The following is a 24,029-nucleotide window of genomic DNA, read 5'->3' on the forward strand; positions in this document are numbered from 1 at the left end:
TGCACGAAATCTGGACTGGGAACTTTTCTTTACCAAGATATTGAATATGTGGATAATGTTCTCCCCATACTTCTTGATATTGAGATTCTAGTAAGATATAGCACATGAGGGTGTTGGTAAGATTACATATATTTTCATACGAAGATGTGTGTTGCCGCAACACACCTTTCTTTTGTATCAATATGATACACTTGTCAAGTTTTGGGATTCACTCCACAATAGTTTCAGCATCTGAATACTTTTTGAAAACAATTTTAAAATGTTTTAATTTTCAGTTTTGATTTCATTTTTTCTTCTTGCCCACCTTTTTTATTCACCAATTCAAAATCACAACATGTGCATCGCACTCCAGTCTCAAAACTCGGTGTTTGAGACTTCTCGACTTGAACTTAAGGTTGTGTATCGAGACCGAAAAATTGAACTAGAACGAATTAGAAAACACCGTCAAAAAACCGAGTTAACTAAAAAGCTAATAAACTGGCACTACACCAAATTGGACCAGTCCCAATTGATTATGGTCTCAATTTTACACCTCCAAACACCAGACTGGACCAAATTGGACCAGTGAGATTTAATATATATATATATATATATATATATATATATAATCCCCTTCTATTGAGGAATATCTCAAATAATTTTATTTGAAGGACACCCTTTAGGTTTCTCTATGAATTTTTTTTCAACGATTCAAACATTTATTGTTTAAGTCTACATTCATAGATCATCCTTTCAAAAAAATGAGACAAATCGGAAACTGTTTTGATATCCAATTGTGTCTTACAAAATCAATGAACATGGTGCTTTAAGAAAGTACTAAAATTTTAATAATTTAATTGAGTGGTCAAATGATATCAAATTCAAGTGATTTTTTTATAGAGATGATCTTTGAACTAGTATCTACAAAATAGACGGTTTGGATTAGTGAAATACAATATAGAGTGGACCCTATAAAGATGTCCCTTAAATAAACTTATTTGAGAGAGATCTCTCTTCTACACTTCTCTCTCTCTCTTCTTTTTCTTTTGATTATTTAAGAGTGCTGCTAAACGAACCCTAAAATTAACTGAGTACACCCTACTATAAAAGTGTATATTGAATTACTGATTTACCCTAATATAAAATGACCAAAAAGGATATATGGAATTGTGAAACAAATATAATTTTAATAAGTACACTCTACTAACCATATTCAACCCTAATCAAGAGATTACTTGGTGCCCATCTTTGTGATCCGCGAGTCAGAATGGCTTGGAGCAGATGAAGCCTTCCTTCTTTCTTCTCATAACTATTTCTCTGCATATTGATTGGAGAGCTTCTTGATGTTTCTTGATGTGAGTAACAGGTTTCAATCTATTATGTACACTTTAGAATCCAATTAGTCTTTAATTTTGCATATAAGCTTGTATACATGGTGAAACTACATGCTCCTGCGTGCTTCTGACCTCCACTCAAACTTGAGCCTCTTGGTCCTATGTTGGTTTTGTATCCATTTGGGAGATTTCTGATAAATTCATCTGCATTTGCAGTTCGTGCTGCATCCTCTACCATTTCCATGTTAATTTTTGCCAACAGATCCCTGTACCCAATATTTTCAGCAACTGTTCCTGAAAAAAGTGTCTAATACATACAAAGTTACCAACATAATATTATGATTTGGACAACAAATAAAATATTATAAAAGATTTATTAAAAATAAAGAAGAAAGAAATTGTATTTCGGTGACACATCTACCGGACAACTTTTAGAAGGGTGCTGAAAATCATATGAAAAGTCAAAGATTTATAAACACTATTAAAAAAATCAAGCTGAAAATCAACTATAAAATAATGCTACAAGTATTAGGGTGTAACAGGGGTATTTTTGGTAGTTCTATAGGGTGTACTTAGTTAATTTTACATTTTAATTAAAATATTAGGGTGTACTTAGATCATATGGTGCACTCAGTTAATTTTAGGGTTCGTTTAGCAGCACTCTTATTTAATATATATATTTATTGCTAACTAGAAATAGCTTCTTCTTTTCTCTGTCCATTAAAGCCTGGAGACTATATATATTCAGTGACATTTCTTAAATAGGTTGATTAGGGCAATAATATATTGTAGTTGAGTTTCGTGCTCTCGCATATGTTTCACTTTAGATATTGTCAACCGGTTCACAACTGAAAACTGGTTTCATGTTGTGACGGAACTGCACCGGCGGTTTCTCTAATTATTTTGGGAAAAATTGCACCGCATCGGAAAAAGATTACGATTACGATTCTGATTTCGAAGAGAAACAACACCGAACTTCACCGCGCCCACCCCTACTTGAACTCACCCACTGGACTCTTGCGTTCGAACATATTTGGTCTCAACCCTGGAAACTCTAGACATAAATTTCACCCAAAAAGATTCACACAAAAAAAAAAGTTATAACCTTTTTGTAACATGAACTTTTATTTAATGAACTCAAATTCACAATTAGGCCCCAATAAAAATTTTATGTACAAGTTCTACATAAATAGGTGTTACTTGAAAGTTTCATTATAGGTGTTAAATAGGTGTTACCCCTTGATCACCACGTAGAACCATCCCATCATATGAATAAACCGAGTTATTTCCGCTGTACTTGTGGAGGGCTTTTCTTCCTAGCCGTTTTGTGCTAGGATTTTGTCTCCCTTGTGTTTTGCAAGGTTTGACTCACCCTTAATTGTGCTAGGGTTTTCCTATCAACTTTTTTGGTTGGATATTTGTAGATTTGTGTAGATCTATCTTTCTTCAGCCTCTGTTGTGCTGTCCATGCACTTTTAGGATTGATGAGGTGGATCTCCATCAGATCTATGTGGTGAAGGGTGGAGCTGATTGATCTTCTGGATCTACTATCAATTGGTGCTTTGAGTTAGGGGTTTTTGGGAGACGCTAAGACCATGTGTCCTGATAGAAGTTGAGCAGGATTTGCTTTTCCACTTGTATGTTTTTTTAGTTCATGATGAGCTTGTTTTCAAGATGCGAAATTGTTTTTGCTCATTTCTTGCAATGACTGTTTTATTGTTTGCAAGAGCCCTCTGTAGCACTATGTATCTTGTATTGCTCTTTCATAATGAAATTGTTGTGGCCATAAATAAAAAATAAAAAATTGAAAACTTGAAATAGAAATTGTCATCAAATGGCCTGGTACTTCTACAAAACAAACAAACAAACAAAATCAACAAAATGGTTAAAATTTTAGCTGTTTGGTCATTAATTAAAGATATCAAACGGGCCGTGCTGACCTGTTTAGAGTTGGGTCATTTAATAAATGGGCCGGGCCAGGCCTGTGCATTTATGAAAATCATCAATCCCGGCCCAAGCCCACAGCCCAAGCCCATATGGGCTCGTGCCGGGCCACTAAACTGGTCGAGATGGGCCCATGCCAAATTTGACTTATGTATATACTAACAAGATTTATTATTTATTGAAAAAAGAAGCAAATAACTTCATTTAAAGTAACTTTTATATACAAAATGACTAGTGATAATTCTATTGCCGTTGGTGCTAATTACCTTGTTCCAGCTGGCCCAAAGATACGGGTCATGCTGTGCTTGGCCTTACTTAAGCGGGTCGTGCTTGAACAGGCCTAGTCCGTTTGACACATGGATGAACCCACGTTGTGGGCTACAGCCCATACAATATATTTTTTTTCAATACTCATGTAAATTGTTTTGGTTAAAATAAAAAAAAAAACCCATGTAAATTGTAATTTCTTCTTACCTGTTTGTTCATAAAAGATTTTGTTGATCTATTCTTTAGTTCCTTTTCTCTGTAACAAGTATTGCAAATATGTGTCCTTCTATATGGTTTATTACATCATCTAATCCTGAAATTGATGTCAGCTTACGAGAGAATATGAAATTGATGGTTGACATTATACCTGACGCCTTTTTGCCATCCCTAGTGCCAAGGCAATGAATGAAATTAATGCACCTAATTTTTTTTGAATTTTTTTTTTCTTCATATCTTACATATGGGTGTTGATTATAGGTTTATTTTGGGTAGGAAAACACATTTTGGAACTCATTATATTGTAGGACTATAAGTTTTTACCAGCCCTAAGTCAAATTCTCTATTCTTAGTAGGATTGTACAAAAGGTTTTATTTTATTTTATTTTAAATTTTTAGAAAGTGCGTACGGTAAATTTAACCCACTTCATTTTCAAATCCTGAATTCGTCCCTGACGCTAGTACATGAAGTCCCTAGCCCCGATGGGATCGTGGGGCCGAAGCCTTTCTTGTTTCGATTCGACCGGTTGGGAGTTTGGGTTTTTGACCATCATGGTCTCACCCTGGATTGAGAAGGGTACTGGTGAGTACCAATGCTAGCTCCTTGATTTCAAACTTTCAGCTAATTACAATTATATGATAGAATCTGCTTAAATTTTCTATTGCTAATATGAAGCTTAGGGTATAAGGTTAATATGAAGCTTAAACTTTCGAACTTTGACACCTCTACCATTAATATTATAATTTTAAACCCAGTGATAATTCTTGTTGGAAACTTGAGTTAGTAAACTTCAGAATATGTTGAAAAAGTATATGCAGATTCTCAATTCTTGCCTAATTCGTTTTTGGAGACCGATCAAATGATATTACAACTATTGTTGTCAAGTAATATTTGAGTCTGATTGTGGACCACTTGTTGCGTGATAATTTTCCATTTTCTCATCACTGTAAATGCAGCATGCTGGCTTGGCTTATGTGCGCGTCGCTTTCGGGATCAAAGTTTTTGTGAGAACAGATGGGCAGCAATTGTAACACATGCAGAGAAAAAAATTATCACCATCATAACCATACTGACTTCACACAAAATAACGACCTGTCCAGACAGACTGTCCTTGATATTGCTCTGGCTGAGGAGTCAAGTGCTGATTTCCATTTACAAGTTTTTGCTGCAGCTGTTTTTACCACGAAAGGGAAAGTTCACTGGTCCACTCAAGCCATTGCTGTTAGTGAAGCGATTGGGATTTGAATGAGATGAAAAATTAATGGAGCTACTGAGCCCATTTCCTTTTGTTGAAGATGACATCTGATATCCATCCAACCAGCTGTAATCATCCATCAGTGGATTCTCACTCATTGAGTCGGAGCAATAAAACCAGGTGGTGGACCAAGGTGCCTAACAGGTCGACTTACTGGATTCTTTCGGATACCTGTGGGCACGTTTGATGATGTCTTTACAGTCAAACCGTCAGCAATTGCTCCAGAAGATGATATAGCATCAACCTTAAATGGCAACATAGCTTCCGGGGGCTTTTGTGTGGCTGTAGACCATACCACTAGTACTACCATTTACTGGCTGCTGGAATGGAACTGAAACTGCCACAGGCTCAGATTAATACATACCCATTCCCCATAAATCCCACTCTTTAAGCCGTGAGCAAGAGACATTTCTTCCTCTGTTGACAACTTCAACGCATGTGACTGAGTTGGTTGGGATACTATTAGCAATTGATACAGGTAGTTGTGAACCAGCTTCCATTGACAGCTTGGAAGCATGTGACTGAATTGATTGCAAAGGTTGGGCTATACCATTAGCAACAGATACAGGTATTTGTGAACTAGCACTAAATGCAGTTTCATGGCGAAGATTATCAAAAGAAGCAGCGACATAAGTGCCATTAACTTTTAGATCACCTGGAGAAGCATTTTTACCAGGCTCCAGGCCCTCATAGGCTGCCCAAGTAGTGTTTACCACATCAGGCAGCTTCTCAGCCACTACTGGCTTAAAAAACTATTACTTCTGCTTCCTCATCGCCTTCCATGGTTAACTCAGGCTTCGGATGTGCAACTCCCAACTTCATTGTATTCTCTGCTTGATTTTCTTGCAAAATATCATTCTCAGTAGCCATGCCCATATAGGAGGTAGGAACAAAATCATTTTGCACCTGAGGCTCAAAACCGATGACAAATTTCTTTGCCTTCGAATCAAAATATACTGCTTTCTGGTCAACCTTAATCACATTTGCAAGAGCCTTGCCTGCCGCCACAATCCTTTTAACATGGGCCCCTTTTATCTTGTGGCCGTCACTTCCAAAAGAATGCCTCCTTGAGACATCCAATATAGTTTGTGCTGGAAGAAGTGGAATGAATCCTCTCAACTCAAAATCCTCCCACAAAGCAAGACAGTTCTCAGTTTCCCCTTCTTTATATCTGCTCATATTATTAAAGCAAGTCTCATCTTCATCGTCATCTATAGAGTTGACGAGAGACTATTCAGGAAGGAGATGCAAACCATCCAGAAGTTGATCTAACTTTAGTCTGTTTTTCATCTGTGTTGCTTCCAGCTGCAACATCCAAACCATTCTACAAACACCAGAATGCCCAGTAACAGGAAACTTGAAGAAGGATCACACAACTGGACGCACCTCTCTAAGATGTGCCCCATCAACTCAAAGACAGCAGTAAATGCATTCTGCAGTACGACAGCACGTTATACAATTTCTGCATGTCTGACCTTCACTTTCCTTCTTCACATTGTGAACTGTGAATATCAATATGGAGACAAGTCTAAACAAGTCTAACAATGAAAAGTCCATTCTCAACAGTATCTGCACCGAAATTCTGCAACTCCTCTGCTCCAGAAGACAGAAACTCACATGAACCACTGCTTACCACAGAGAGAACTTCTGCAAATGTCTCCAGGCTACACAATTAGGAGGTAATCTTCCAAACATAAAATAAAAGAGAAAGGAGAGACAGAGGGAGGTCCAGGTAATAAGAAACAATTCCATATCGATATAAAAAAAATGCGGCTCCACTTTCTTGTTCCCCAAGACAAGGTGCGGCTCCACGGATTTTTAAAAAAGTGTGGCTGCGTGGTCTAAGACCCCAGCCACACTTTCCTTGGTCTTCCTTTCTCTCTTATTTTCTCTTTTCCTTTCTTTCTAAGATTCCCATTTGTTCTTCCTTGTTATACATTTTCCAGGACCTAATGAGTATCAAACGTGCACCAAGAATATAGGAGCCACTGATGTGGATATGATGATCATCCTATCAATAGACTCCCAATCTTAAATATCCTTCCAACTATAATCCCATGGTCTAGCTAAGACTTGATTAATTACAGTCAAAGCCAACCACAAAATTGTAATTGTATTCTGTTAAATAGAAACTATAATACTTTTGATATTTAGATCAAACTTCTAATAACTACAAATGTTTCCTCACTATGATAATCAACACAGAGTATATTCCATTAGACTCATTCCATTGAACCAAACATTACCTTAGATAATAGATAGTAGATTTGGTGTGTTGCGGGTGAATCACAAACTCACAGTGAAACTATGAAAGAAATCCTCACATCCTTCTCCAAACAATAGAAAACTAAGAACTTCTACCTGTGCGTGCATGTTAGCCAGGCTATTCAACGCCGAAAGAATTCATAAATCCAAGATGGTTAGATACTTGTGAATTTCTTTATTATTGGCCTTCCAAACACTTGTAGAGCCCAAGCAATTCGACATTCTACATACATTAGAGATTAATTTGTACAACTGATTAATTTAACATTTCCATCCTCTATTTATCATATAGGACATTTGGAAGAGGGTGAGGGTGCAGGGGTTCTAGATGAGGTTCTTCGTAGAAGATTGGGAGCCAGGTGTAACATTACATTCAGGTTGAAGCGATGCGGGCGGCAGGGGACACAATCAAATGGAGCTCAATGCACACTGTTCCTGCTCTCCTCATAAGTCATAGCTCTGGCAAGTCAAACTACACAAGTCAATGCATTGTATTAGTTGGGATTGGATTGGGTGAGGTTTCATTCAGTTTAGGTCCCAAATTCAATTCACACACTAAACTAATGAAATGAAATATCACTACTGTATGGATTAACTTGAACCCGACCAACATCAATTTTGGTGAACAACATCAATTCACACACTAAACTAATGAAATGAAATATATCACTACTGTATGGATTGGTTCGAACCCAACCAACATCAATTTAATTTAGTGACCAACATCAATTCAGTAACCAACCAATTTTGTTCAAATAAATACTAAATCATGCAGAACAATGCCACAATTTTTTTTTTTTTAAAGAGGAAACAAAAATCAAAAGGATACCTAAATGTTTTAGTATAGTAAAAAACAAGGTAAGGAGATGTAGTGCTCAATAATTATGAAACTCCTTTGTAGCTCTATAACCCTTACTCACACAGCACCACTCACTTAACACCAAAAGAACCTGTATATTTGTTTTCTTTTTTTCTTTTTTTTTTTCCTTACCCAGCTAGAACTGCTTGTCCTCTTCTATACTTTCTATTCTTTACAATATATTACATATAATTGCACACGAAATATACAACCATAGGACGCAGCACAGGTAATCAGGAACAGGACAAGGTTACAGAATCTTATAAATCTTGTAATCAGGCAAAGAAATCGAACTTTAATATTTGTGGACGTAAAATGTTTTGTTTAAGAATTATGTGCCTTTGTATGTTTCTTTTAGGGGTGCTATTTGTAAAATAGTAGATTTAGATCCATTTCTCTCCTGTCATTTTCGTTGTATTATTTCGTATATTATCTTTCTCATCAGAGAACTCCAAACCATGTAACTTTATTGTCTTGAATTAATATGAGCACCAATAAGAGGTTCAAGATTTCCATCCAAAACAGACATTAGGTCAGGCAGTTGGATGCTGGTTTTTACATCCTTCACTAGTTTGTGTGGATGATACATGTACGTTCGAGTCTCTTTCTGCCACAGACTGACAATGTCATCTTTCTTGATATCACTTTTGGAAAAGATAGTATACCAACATAATTATCAATTTTAGGATTAAGTTATATCCTATATTATATGTCATAAGACAAGTGAATAGAGATATGTATAATGGTTTAGATAGTCATTTCATATTCAATTCTAAATTTAAAAATGATGCTGGTGTTGGTGTTTCTTTTGAATTGTTCAAACAGGCTAGTAGATAGAAAAGTACTCAAATGACAGGGACAGAAAAGGATGAAGGCCCTCAAGCTGAATTCTAGATTTGGTCATCAAGGATTCAAGGTTAGCCTCAACTGATGATGTCTGCCAAATTATTCGTAAGCTTTCTACAAACTTTATCTAGACTTAAAGTCAATCAACGCATATTCTTTCAACAACTGAGAGAAGGTTAGCCTCAACTGCTGATGTCTAATACTAACTAACAACATATTGTCCAGAGGTCCGCAGCACTGAATCTGTAAGGTTGAGAAAAAGTGGTTTATTGTGTCATAAGGGGTCTCTAGTTTGCAGTTCCCAGTGCGACCTAACATAATGCAACAATGAACGGACCAAGGTAAACCAAATGCATGAGCATTAGATATAAGAGTAGCATTGACTATTGATTGACTAACTGCGGGATTTATTTTGTTTACTAAATTCTAACTTTGTGCCCCCTGCGAGGAATATGCTAAAGTGCACTTTCTTGAGTACCAGAGTGGTAAAAAAACTTAATAATTGCAATACTGAGATCCGGGTTTAGGGTCAGAACAGAAAGAAAGTTTTACCAAATGCAAAGCAGATCCATTTTGCGAACTTATAATGTTGTGAACACCTGTCTCTCCTGAAAGATAGCCATAAGCAAACTCAAACTCAATAGTTGCTGACTTGACGCCACCATATGTGGAAGAACACTTCTCAATGACCCTCGCTTTATAACCTAGCTTTTTGGCCCATTTGGTATATGTGCTTAGTAATTGTTTAACCCATACCTGAATTACAGAAATTTCCAAAATCAAGTCACAGATAAATAGAAATGTGTATATATAAGAGGATGGGGGAAGGGGATGAGAGAGAGAGAGAGAGAGAGAGAGAGAGAGAGAGAGAGAGAGAGAGAGAGAGTATAGATTGCATCTAAGTCTGTCAATCTCAGAGGAATCTTGTGTCTAAGATTGGGCGATTTGACAGATTTAGAAAAGAAATGAGTCTTCTATAAAATTAACTTATCTCTCACTACTATGTTGTGGATTCCAATCAATCTTACTCGCCACGCCAACAAATCCAGTGATCCTAAATACATTAACTCCACCAATGAAGTTTGACTGTGATTACACAACCAACCTTGATATAACTGGCAATCTCCCACGTGAAATATTTTTTTGTTATTTTGGTTTAACTAAACACATTAGTAAGTTTAGTTTTTTTTTTTTTTTTTTTTTAATAAGCTAGGCAAGATTAGCTCCTCAGTGAATGCCAAAGGATGCAAGCATCCACCCTCGATCCCAGAGGAGAGATGACCTACACTTCCAGGAGCCCCCCACCAACAAATAGATAGTCATATAAAAATGTGTTAACAACATTATATTTGTCTTTTCAATTTATACTGGAGGATAAAAGCTTCCTCATTACAAAAGGAGTGTTAATGTAATGGTACTTTTTGGAAAGCATAATGCGTAGACACAAAGGAAGTCCCCCTTCTATCATAGTACCAATTAAAGATTTGACGAGTATGCTCAGCATATAATTAGTAAAGAAGATCAGTTCATAAAAGCTTGTAATTTACATGATTATTACTGACTACAAATTCAAAACCTATGAGATCATAAAATGTAACAGATTTTTGCACTAGCAATGACAGCAGCAGCACAGAGAGAGAGAGAGAGAGAGAGAGAGAGAGAGAGAGAGAGAGAGAGAGAGAAATTGACTACTAACCCTGAACAAAGAGCAGTACAAAAATTAAAAGTTGTTCTCACTTTCCCCATGACAACATGTTTGCTTGTGCTTCCATCAGACGTAATAGCACCACCAAGGTCCTCAATTACCTGTATTTAAAACAAATATAAAAATCAACAAAACTCAAAATAATTATATGCATTGGACGGGAAAATAATTAAATTTCATTCCAAAATATTGGACACTAAAACTGAAAAATGATTATCAGTGTAACAAGAAAAGTAAATGAAATGCATTAAAATGATCAAAAACAAAAAAGTCAGTACAGCTTCATTTGTATAACCAACAAACTCATCTTTTCTGGCACATTATATTAGTTTGGAGGATAGGAGATCTTATTCCTTTAGGAATGATCTCCAAGCCGAGCCCATGATCAGGTCATGCATAGGAACCACTGAGCAAGGAGGAAAGGATAACAGTATTGTATCACCTCTAAGATATTAATTGGTCCCTTTACTAATGTCAAAATAAAATAAATATCAACCAGGTCCCTTTCTAGAATTATAGCCTAGTCTCTATGTCCCATGAAGCACTTTCGTCATCTCGTATATTACCAAAACTTGAAAAACTAAAATACGAAAGCATGAATGCAAGATGTTCTATCAATACCAATAAATTCAGAGTGAGGATAAGATAGAGAAGAAAAATAAAATTGTACCCAATACTTTCAGGCGAAAAGACTTATATATGGGGCTGGCACGATCAACCTTGAAGCCCATTTCCTTGTAAATTTGAGCTGCAACATGATAAAAGAAAATAGTAAAATTCACTATGGGCTGGCTTAGCAGAAAGTAATGTAAATCTTGTACAAGATGTTACATAAGAGTACCTTGCATCACCTGATCTAGAAAACCATCATTGGGGCAAACAAACTCACAGCTTTGCCTCGGGGATCCTAGTGCTTCTGTAGGATTGCATAAGAGGAAGATAAAAACTAAAGCAGTTAAGCATTTGTAACCCACTCTGCCTTTTCTTCAATTCAATTGTTCAGGAATTCATATATTTCGAAGGGTAATGATTTTGGCACTCCAACTATCACCTCCCACACTCCTCTACTCTCTCACACAAGAGGACAATATGAATTTGGCACTCCTCTTTGTGTGAGAGAGTAAAGGAGTGTGGGAGGTGACATTTGGAGTGTCAAAATCATCTCCCATTTTTAAAGTCATACAAGCTTGTGAAACTAATTTTTATCTGAACTGAAGAAACAAAAGCAGCTATTTGGATTCCAAAAATATAACAGCAACATGTAGTTAAATACGAAGACTCGCGATACTTAAAACAAGCAATGATTTGTTCACACCTTCTTGTGATAAATGTTCTGTTCTCATCAGATATGCTGTAAATTGTAATGATAGCTGCACTGCAACAAACACATGCAAACAAGGGTGTAAACCCTTTAAACTTGACAATTCAGAAAACTGAAAAAGCTATCAGAATGTAAGCCTCTTCCGAATAATTTCGACATTATTAGTAGACTCTTGTTATTCTAAAACTGAAAATCATAAACTGAGAAAGCAATATGTACCTTCTCGAAACACCAGCAAAGCAATGCACCAAAACAGAACCCTTATCAATAAAATCCACACACATCCAAATAGTCCAGTACATTCTCATCGTCCATATCTCTTAGCCTCGAACCATGGGCGATTGGACTTGGGTTCGATGGCACCGGCAAGGTGTGGTTCACAAAAAATAGCAGAGAAACAATCGGATAAAGACCCCAAACGGCATCTTCCCTTCCATTGGAGCAACTGATTGCACTGAATCGCTAGTGTTTGGTGCTGGGCCAAAGGAGTTTGTGGCTGAGAAAGGTAGGGGTCAACTTGAAGCGATTGCTGAGTGGAATAACGACAGGTGGAATTAGGTTTTTCATACTGGGAAATGTTGGTTTCGGGGTTCCAATAGTATAGCACCTCAAGAATACCGTCAAACACTCCTGTCCACGGCGGGGAAGTGTAGCATCCGGAACATAGACTGGTGGAAGATACTGAGACAGCTGGAGGTGTCAAACGGACTGGGCTGGTCCGGCATGGCACAAGCACAGCCCATTTAAATAAGGCCCGGCACAAGCACGAGCATGATTGGTATGGTCGTGTCTTTGGACCGTGCGGGACAAAGTAATTAGGCTTAGGTAGCGTTTGGTAGTGCTTAAATTTTTAAAAAAGTTTAAAAAAGTGGCTTTTGTTGTAAAGTTAGTGGAGACTAATTGCACATAAAGAAAAGGTTGAGATAATAGTCAAAAGGTTAATAATGATGTTGGGTAAATTTACCTATAAATAGGCTTGTTCGATCATTTGTAAAACACTCCAACTGAAAAGAGAAGAAAGAAAGGAGAGTGAGAAATTTGAGTGTTAGTGAGTGAGTTCTATCTGAGAGGAAATTCTGTCAGTGTAAACACCACAAGAGCAGATATAATTCTACCACCAATATTTAGTGGTACTTTCCATACTCTTATTGCTTTATTTTTATAACACGTTATTAGCACGATAGTCTCTCCTCTTTACTTCTAAATTTTCCCCACCTAACACTATGTGGTTATTTCTCTGTCTCCTCTCTGTCATGTGTCTCCTCTCACTTTACTACTACGACGACATGCAAACTTTCTTTTTTGTATTTTCACAATTTTTATGTTGTTTCATCCATGTTTGTTTAATTAATTTTTTCGTATTGTAATTTGGAATGATGCGGTTTTTATACCCCATCCTGTTATTTTATGGTGGTGTAATTTCATTACCCATCAAGTTGTAATGCATATTATCGTAATAAAAATGATGGTGTGGTCTTAAAACCCATCTTGTTATATCTTGAATAGTGGTGCAGTTGTATTGCCAACAATATATAATATATACTTTATATATATTAGGTGGTGGTTTTGTCCCCGCATTTACTGCATATTTACAGTATGGTGTAGATTTATTACCCATACAGCAACATTTATTTAAAAGTGTGGCGCGGGTTTATCATCCACACAACTGCCTTTAACATTTGCTTTATTTACTGTATGGAGTAGGTTTATTACCCATACGGCAGTATTTATTTAAAGTGTGGCGCGAGTTTATCGTCCGTACAATTGCCTTTACTTTTTATTTAAAAGTATGGAGCATAATTAGTGCCCATACCAGTACGTTTACTTTATCGCATATTTACTTTTATTTAAAGAAGGGTAAACTGCCGAAAACCCCCTGGACTATTTCGATTGTCGAAATGTCCACCTTGGAATATTTTTTCAGCCAATTTAGCCTTCGTATTAAATGTAATCGCCAATTTCACCCTTGTCGTTAGGTTTTCCCCAATTCCATCCAAATGCCAGTAAAAAAAACCACGTGAGAGTCACATGAGTCGTCTGTTGAGGGTAATATCGTCCATTCACACCTCAGCCCTTAGCCCCCTTTGACTGCTTCCTTCGTATGGTCAATTCCCAAATCAAACTTAGGGTTCTTTCACTTTTTCAAAAAAGGCTGAGAGTGAAAGAGAGAAAGCGACTTATTCGAAAAAGGGTGAGAGAGAAAGACAGAGTACTGCGACTGAGGGATTCGAATTGGGAGAAAGAGTCAAGATTCCAAACGAGGTTCGATAAGGGTGATTTGGTAAACAAACATAATGAAAATCAGAGATGGTGGGGAAGCTCCCAAATACAGTAAGCAACTTACTTTATTTTATTTGTTTGATGCAATTGTTTGGGTTTTATTCTTGGTTGTTGTCAGATTTCATTGCTAGACTTCATGAAAAAGCATAATAAAAGGAAGAAAGTGGTCCCTATGAATGTTTGTTGATTGAGACTTAGGTTGGGTTGTGAATGTGGTCCCTATGCATGTTGTTTGTTTATTGTTTGTCGAGTTCTTTGTCTGAGTTTTGTCTGAGTTTGTATTGTATGGTATTGTATATGGTAAATAATAAACATACAGTGTACTGTATAGGGTAGATAGTAAATGTATATTGTACTGTATAGGGTACATAGTAAATTAATGAGAAAATTAATTGTTGTGCAGCTAATCCTAATATGTTCACACTTGAAGTACACCACGGTGGCTACTTTGCTGATGGTTTATATATGGGAGGTATTGTACAATGGGTTGATAGGCAAGATGCAGATGAGGTTTCAATGCTTGAGTTATTTGAAATGGTTAAACACCTTAGGTATGATGAGCAAAACATTCAATACTATTACAAGCACAGGACAAATGGCTGGGTAGAAATTATGACATATAAGAATTATTTTGGAGCATTGAAGTTGATGAAACCAAGCTAGCTGTTTGTGTTATACATAACTGAAAATCCAGCACCTAGGCCTCTAAATGTTGAGTCCCCAGTATTCTCTGCAAATGCTGAACATCATGAAGACACTGCTCCTGGGTATGATGCTAATGAAGAAAATGTGCAATATGAGTTCGTGGATGTTGAGATAGAGGAAGAATTTGGCGAGACAGAGGAAGTTGAGGAAGAAAGTGATGAAGCTGAAGGTGAGGAGGATGACGAAGAAGATGGTGATTTCATAGATAGTGAGTTTGAGCAAAGTGATGAAGAGGACAACATGAATTTTCATAGGTATGTTGAAGAGCAAGATGATGGAAATAAAAAACCAGGTGAGGGTGACACTGATGGTTATAATACAATAGACTTAAAGAGTTTGCATGAAGATAGTGAATGTGAAGATGTCAAGAAAAGAGGTTTGAGGCAGCCAAAATTCAAGCAGTATAATAAACAACATGACCTTTTAGATCCAAAATTCCACTTGGGTTTGGAGTTTCCTAATATGCAGGAATGTAGAGAGGCCATAAAGTACTATGCATGCAAGTGTGATAGAAGAATAAGGTATGTGAAGAATGAGCCTAATAGAGTGAGGCTGGTATGTGATGGTAATAATGAGGGTGATAAGGCAAAAAGTCATACTAAGGTTGAAAAGGCAAAGAGGCATGGTAAGGGTGATAAGGCAAAGAGGCAGAGTGATAAGAGTAAGAGGAATGGTAAGGGTGAAGAGGGTGAAGATGAATTTGCAGATAAACTTGAAGATTGTCCTTGGTTATTGTATGCTGCACATGTTGGGAAATGACCCATTGTTAGAGTGAAGACATTCCATCCAATTCATACATGCGGCAGATCTCAAAGAACTAGGTTTGTCATTTCACATTGGTTGGCTAAAAGGTTTGATGAGGATTTGAGAACCAATCCTAACATGTCAGTTGCTGACTTCATGTCATTGGTAAGGAAACATTATAGTATAGATGTTACTAGGGACCAATGCTACAAGGCAAAGAATTTGGCAAAGGAGAGGATTCAAGGAAGCATTGAAGAACAATATGCAAAGCTGTGGGATTATTGTGAGGAGCTTAAGAGGCGAAACCCAGGAAGCACAGTTTTAGTGAAGACATCATTGCGGGGAGATGGTCCAGTTTTTGAGAGGCTTTATATATGTTTTGCTCAATTGAGGAAGGGGTTTATTGAAGGATGCAGAATCGTGGTTGGTTTTGACGGGGCTTTCATCAAAGGACAACATCCAAGACAACTTTTAAGTGCTGTTGGGATTGATGCCAATAATTGCATGTTCCCAATAGCTTTTGCTGCTGTGGAGACAGAAAACAGAGACACGTGGACATGGTTTTTAGATATATTCTTCAATGATGTTGGGGTAAGAGGCACTGGAAATGGGTGGGTTTTTATCACTGACAAACAAAAAGAACTGGGGCAAGCAATTGAGGCTTTAAAGCCGAATGCTGAACATAGGCATTGTGTAAGGCATCTACACAATAATTTCAAAGTTGCTAGGCATGGTAGTTTGTCACTTGAACAGAGGCTATGGGCTGCTGCTAGAAGTACAACACTTCCTTGTTGGGAAGTTGAGATGAACAACATTATGGAAATATCTGCCCCAGCTCATGCATGGCTTAAGGATAGGCCTGCAATTCATTGGAGCAGGTCACACTTTACTACTAGGAGCAAGTGTGATATACTGCTGAACAATTTATGTGAATGCTTCAATTCAGCCATTTTGGAGGCAAGAGATAAACCAATCATTACGATGGTGGAAAGGATAATAACTTATTTGATGTTGAGAGTTGCAAGACAAAAGGAAGTGAAATGGACTCAAAGAGTTGGGCCAAGGATCTTTCAGATTATTGAAAAGGATTTGAAAGAGAGTGGCTCATGCATTGCACAGAATGCAGGTTGGAAACAGGTTTCAAGTCACCCATATGCTTGGTGGGCAATATGCAGTTGATCTAAATACTCACTCTTGGCCTTGTCGAAAATGGGATCTATGTGGTATCCCATGCCATGGCTGCAATATCAAGGCAACAGAGAAGCCCAATGAGTTATGTCAATGAGGTGTGTAAGAGAGAAGCTTATGATAGGGCTTATAGCAATTACATTTCACTAATATCAAGCCAAAGCTTATGGAGGAAATCAGGTCATGCGCCAATTAAACCCCCACTGTATCACAAACAGAGTGGTAAGCCAAAGAAGGCAAGGACTAGACCCGTTGATGAGATCCCAAAAGGTGCCACCAAGCTTAGGAGATATGGAATTGTAATCCATTGCTCAGCCAAAGAGGAAAAAACGTGGGAAGAGGAACTGCAGCCACTGCTAAATTACAGGTAAAGGATGTCAAATTATGATTGAATGTTTTAATTGGACTCATTTGAGTTTTAATTGTGATTAGTTTCATTTATAGGCAATTAGAGGAGGGTTGACAAGGACTGCAGCCACTGCAAGCCAAACAGCTCCAACCAATGTTGCTAGCCAAGCAGGTGGAACCAATCTTGCTTCACAACCAGCTCCCTGCAATTTAGCTTCACAAGCAGGTCCAAGCTCACAACTTGAGTCTGCTGTTACCACTTAAAATAGTTCCAGGCCAGCAGGGAAAATGTTCAAATCCCCTGCAAAAAGGGCAAGGCGATGGAGGTAAAAGAGATGATGGATTTCATGGGTATTTTGAACGGATGCCTTGGTAGTTTGGCTTGAATAGATGGGCTAGTAGATGTTGGAATGTGTATTTTGAACAGATAGGTCTTTTGGATGATGTTTAAGCAATGTTGGAATGTATATTTTATAGTAGAATGTGTATTTTAGAACTGATGGCTATTTTGGATGTATTTAAGTAAAGTTGGAATCTGTATTTTGAACTGATGACTATTTTGGATGGGATGTATTTCAACAGTTGGAATGTATATTTTGAAGAGATGGCTCTTTTAGATGAAGTTTTGGATGTATTGCAGATGTTGGAATGTATATTTTGAACATATGGCTTTTTCAGATGAAGTTTTGGATTTATTGCAAATGTTGGAATGTATATTTTTCAACAGATGGCTCTTTTAGATGAAGTTTTGGATGTATTGCAGATGTTGGAGTGTATATTTTTCAGCAGATGGCTATTTGATGTTCAAATGTTGGAGATGTTAATATGTTAAATTTGGATGGATTATGTTGAATTTTGAAGTGTTTCACATATTAATCTATCACCAAGCATATTGCTTGGATTAGTGTAGGCTTTATACCTTGCTTTTGTTGTACTGCTCTGTTTGTAGTTTCTGGGTATTTTGCCTTGGCTTGTGCCAAATGGTAAGTTTCAGTTACCCAAAAAAACAAAGAAGCCTTGCATTCAACCAAATTCATTCAGCCAAACCTACATTGAACTTCCAAATCTGCCATTGCATTCGTTAAGCCAAAAGAATGCACAAGCCACTACATTCAACCAAATCAAAGCCTACATTCGACCAAATGAAAAGCTAACTAATACAGTAAACAACAACAAAATTACAACCAAACAACTTAGTAGCCAAATTCGAAATTTTTTCTCTCTGTCTCTTAGCTCTTGCACAATCTTCTTCTCTTTAGCTCTTTGATCTTCCAATGACTTGATTCGTTTCAACAATCGACATATGACATGTTTGGCCTGCTCAGACATTTTCGGGTCCTTCCAAGCCTTCCAACCACAGCCACCACCCTTCTTCTCTCTACAACACACATATAACCTTCTCCCTGCATTTTCATCAGACTAACAAACAATCGTTTTAGCCTCAAATCCACACCGGCAGATACGCACCATATCATCCTCCGTAATAAAAGTGGTCGAACTTGATTCAGTAGAAGTTGCACATATGTTCCTATGCATCCTATCTTCAACTAGAATTTCTATCTTCGACTGCAATTTCTTCTCTTGTTCATGAAATTGATGAATATCAGCGACATGAGAAGGTTAGAACGACTGCAAATGGGGTTGGGTTTTGTCATCAAGGGTGGGTTCTGTGAAAAAGGGGTGGTTTCGAAAAGTGAGGCTGAAACGAAGGCTACAAGTGGTGGTTTCGAAAAGGCTACAAGGGGTGGTTTCATTTTTGTCAAATCTCCATGGCTGAAACGAAGGCTAAAAGGGTTTGGTTTCTGTCGAATCTCCTTGGCTGAAACGAAGGCTAAAAGAGGGCTGAGGGCTGAGGTGTGAATGGACGATATTACCTCAACAGACTACTCACGTGACTCTCACGTGGTTTTTTTTTTACGGGCATTTGGATGGAATTGGGGAAAACCTAACGGCATGGGTGAAATTGACAATTAAATTTAATACGAAGGCTAAATTGGCTGAAAAAATATTCAAAGGTGGACATTTCGACTGTCGAAATAGTCCAAGGGGGTTTTCGACAGTTTACCCTTCTAAGTATGGTGCGGAATTAACGTCCATACAGCAAGCAATTTACTTTATGAATTTACTTTATCGCACATTTACTTTTATTTAAAGTATGGTGCAGAATTAACGTCCATGCCAGCAAATTTACTTTATGAATTTACTTTATCGCACATATACTTTTATTTAAAGTATGGTGCAGGTTTATTGTCCATATCAGCAAATTTATTATTAGCACTTTATTTTTATCATCAATTAATATACATGAATAATGAGGGCCTGAAGTTCCTATTAATAAATGGCTTAATGTCCCAGATCTCGAGCTTGAAGTTTCAGGTAAAATATGCAAGATATTTTTGGCCTGAAGTTCAAAAATATATTAAGCTTAAAGATTATTACAAGTTCTAATGCATCCCATTGTTTTTTTGAAGATGGCAAACCTGACAAAATTAGAATTTGCTGCCTTGGACATTTCTGGGGACAACTATCTATCATGGGTCCTAGATGCCAAGATCTATCTGCGAGCAAATGGCCTTGGAAAAACAATAGTACATGTAAGTGACGCATCACCTGAGGAAAATGCGAAGGCCATGATTTTTCTTCCCCGTCACATTCATGAAGCGCTGAAAGGCGAATATGTGGTGGTTGATGAACCGTTGGTTCTGTGGAAAGCTCTATGTGAAAGATACAATCACTAGAAGACGCTAACCCTTCCAAGAGCCAGATACAAATGGGCACACTTGAGGTTTCAAGATTTCAAGATAGTGTCTGAGTACAACTTAGCTATGCACAGAATCACCTCCCTGATGAAACTATGTGGTGAAAATATCTCTGATAAGGATATGCTAGAAAAAATTCTGAGTACCTTTCATGCCTCAAATGTGCTCCTACAGCAGCAATATAGCCATAGTGGTTTCACGAAGTACTCAAAACTTATATCTTGCCTTCTGTTGGCTGAGCAGAATAATGAGCTTTTGTTGAAAAATCACCAATCTCGCCCAATGGGCTCAACACCACTTCCTGAAGTAAATGCTGCATCTCAGGAAGTAAATGCCACCTCATCTCGTGGCAGTATCCACAGACGTGGGCGAGGAGGCAAGCGTGGCCGCTGGCAAGGGAGTAGAAAAGATTGTGGTGCCCATTCATATGGCTTGGGTCCAAGGAGCCATCCATCCACGAATGACCAAAATGCATCTCGGAATAAGGGGAAGGTGCATACAAGCCATATGCCTAGAAATGTTGAAAGCGCTTGTCACAGATGTGGTGCAAAGGGACATTGGGCGTGTACATGCTGTACGCCGAAGCATTTGGTGGATCTCTATCAAGCTTCACTTAAGAATAGGAAAGTGGAGACAAATTACATTGATCATGTTGTACCAGATCCGCCAGCCACAAATGGCCCATCGGAAATATCGCGTCAGTCAAACAAGACGCATCTAGATGTTTCCGATTTTGTTACTGAAAGAGGGAATGAAGTTTATGGGTCTGAATTAGATTAAATTCCTTTATGTACCACTTGTATTATCTGAAGCACTGTTTTTAATCTTCATTTCAATCCAATAAAAGTGGCAATGTTTTTCTTTACATTGAATAATTGTTTATTGATTCAGCTTATTTTATTTATTTGAAGGCATGGATATAAATTATGGATGCCCCCAAAACAAGAGCTCTAGCAAAGATATTTGTCTCGCAGACAGTGCGACTACTCATATGATCCTTCAAGATCAAAAGTATTTCTCAAACTTGATGCTTACAAAAGCAAACGTAACAATCATATCAGGTCCTACATATCTGATTGAAGGCTCAGGAACAACCCAAGTTATGTTACCAAATGGAACAATACTGTCCATTCAAGATGCCTTATATTCATCTAACCCTAGAAGGAATCGATTGAGTTTCAAAGATATATTTTTGAATGGCTACCATGTTTAAAAAAAGAATGAGGAAAACATGAAATATCTTTGCATTACCTCCAGTGATACCCAGAAGCGTATACTGGAGAAGCTTTGTGCGCTCTCATCAGGGTTGTACTATACAACCATATGAACAATTGAGGCACATAGTGTAATGGACCAAAAGTCCATTGACTCAAATACCTTTAAGCTTTGGCATAACCGATTGGGTCATCCTGGATCCACCATGACCCGTAGGATCATCACCAACTCTAAAGGACATCCCTTGTTGACAAAACACATTATATTATCAAGTGATAGCTCTTGCCAAGCTTGTTCACAAGGGAAGTTGGTGATCAGACCATCACAACCAAAGGTTGATGTTAAATCCCCATCATTTTTATAGAGAATCCAAGGGGACATTTGTGGGCCTATTCATCCTCCCTGTGGACCATTTCGGTACTTTATGGTCTTGGTGGAAGCATCTACCCGATGGTCACATGTTTGCCTGATGTCCACTTGGAATATGGCATTTGCTAGGCTCTTAGCTCAGATAATTAAATTACGAGCCCAATTCCCAGATTATCCCATCAAGTCAATCAGACTCGATAATGCTGGTGAATTTACATCTCAGACTTTTGATGACTACTGCATGTCACTAGGCATTGACATTGAACATCCTGTTCATCATGTTCATACTCAAAATGGCTTGGCAGAAGCTTTGATTAAGCGTCTTCAATTGATAGCTCGCACCTTGCTACTGAAGACAAAGTTGCCAGTTTCTGCTTGGGGATATGCCATTTTACATGCAGCATCACTTGTGCGGTTGAGGCCCGTTGCCAACAATCAATATTCTCCAGTACAACTTGTGTTGGGCAATCAACCAAACATTTCACATTTAAGAGTTTTTGGTTATGCGGTATATGTGCCTATTGCACCACCGCAACGTACTAAGATGGGCCCTCAACGCAGATTGGGAATTTATGTTGGTTTTGATTCACCATCTATCATCAGATATCTGGAGCCCCTAATAGGTGATATCTTTACCACACGGTTTGCGGATTTTCATTTTGATGAGACTATTTTCCCACTCTTAGGGGGAGAAAAATATGTTCCTAAAGAACAACAAGGCAAACTCGTTCCTGAAGAACGACGTGAATTATCGTGGGATGTACCACTTTGTCTCATCTCGATCCTCGTACCGCTAAATGCGAAAATAAGTGAGAAGGATCATTCACCTCCAAAGTATTGCAAATCAGATGCCAGATGCATTTAATGATGCAACAAGGGTGATGAAATCACATATACCAACTGCAAATGCACCTGCAAGGATTGATGTCCATAATGGACAAAACAATTTGCCAGCAAATGATTTATCTGTTGCACTCCTGAAGCATGGCAAACCATTAGGCTCAAAGGACTCAGTACCTCGAAAGAGGAAGTCGATGGCCAAAATGAATCCAAATGAAATAATTGAAGAGCCCACAATTCGTAATTCAAATGCCCCCGAAGAGGCACAGGTACTCCCTAAAAGGGAAAATGTCCTTGGTGAGACAAGTGCCCCTCAAATGGCAGCTGTAGCTGAAAGTCAAGAAATCTCCATAAATTATACATCCACTAATGAATTGTGGAACATAAATGAGATAATCATCGATGATATATTTGCATTCTCAGTGGCTACTGAGATCATAAAAGATGATGATGTTGAGCCTTGCTCCATTGATGAATGCACACAGAGACAAGATTGGCCTAGGTGGAAAGATGCAATCCAGGCAGAATTAAATTTTTTGGAAAAAAGGAGTGTTTTTGGACCTATACCCAATGTGAACCCTATAGGTTACAAATTGGTATTTACAAGAAAGCACAATGAGAAAAATGAGATCGCAAGGTATAAAGCGCGACTTGTTGTGCAAGGTTTTTCACAAAGGCCTGGAATTGATTATGAAGAAACATACTCTCTAGTAATGGACATTATCACATTCCGTTACTTAATAAGTTTGGCTGTTTCAGAAAAACTTGAAATGAGACTTATGGATGTTATCACCGCATATCTGTATGGAGAATTGGATACAGACATATACATAAAAGTCCCAGAAGGATTAAGTTGCTTGAAGCAGCTAGGAATAAACCACAAGGCATGTTCTCAATTAAATTGAAAAAGTCATTATATGGACTAAAACAATTTGGGTGAATGTGGTACAATCATCTCAGTAAATATTTACTAAAGGAAGGATACATAAATGATCCTATTTGCCCATGTGTGTTCATTAAAAAATCAGAGTCTGGATTTGCGATAGTGGCAGTGTATGTCGATGACATGAATCTAATTGGGACAACTGAAGAGCTCCAAAAGACTGCCGATTATCTCAAACGCGAGTTTGAGATGAAAGACCTTGGAAAGACAAAATATTGTCTTGGCTTACAGATTGAGCATAGTGGTAATGGAATTTTGGTGCATCAATCAACTTATACTGAAAAAGTATTGAAGCGGTTTGGCATGGATAAAGCCCATCCACTTAGCACTCCAATGGTCGTTCGGTTGCTTGATACTAAGAAAGATCCATACCGTCCAAAAGGGGATGATGAAGTGGTACTTGGTCCAGAAATACCATATCTTAGTGCAATAGGTGCTTTATTGTACTTAGCACAATGTACTAGACCAGACATAGCATTTTTAGTAAATTTGTTGGCAAGATACAATTATGCTCCAACAAGCCGACATTGGACCGGCATCAAACATATCCTATGATATCTTCGTGGGAGAACAAACATGGGCTTATTCTATTCTAGTGAACCGACCCATTCTCCAAGTATTGTTGGATATGCTAATGCATGATACC

The 24,029-nt window shown here is 37.8% G+C and overlaps 2 pseudogenes; one reads left to right on the top strand and one right to left on the bottom strand.

The window, feature by feature from the left end:
• Positions 1-4,506: 4,506 nt before the first annotated feature.
• On the bottom strand, positions 4,507-6,665 carry LOC110756305 (nonsense-mediated mRNA decay factor SMG7 pseudogene; annotated as a pseudogene).
• Positions 6,666-14,686: 8,021 nt separating this feature from the next.
• LOC148294879 (uncharacterized) lies at positions 14,687-17,280 on the top strand (annotated as a pseudogene).
• The last annotated feature ends 6,749 nt before the right edge of the window (positions 17,281-24,029 follow it).

The sequence above is a fragment of the Prunus avium genome, chromosome 4, assembly GCF_965620075.1.
Source record: "Prunus avium chromosome 4, drPruAviu1.hap1.1, whole genome shotgun sequence".
Classification (NCBI taxonomy): Eukaryota; Viridiplantae; Streptophyta; class Magnoliopsida; order Rosales; family Rosaceae; genus Prunus; species Prunus avium.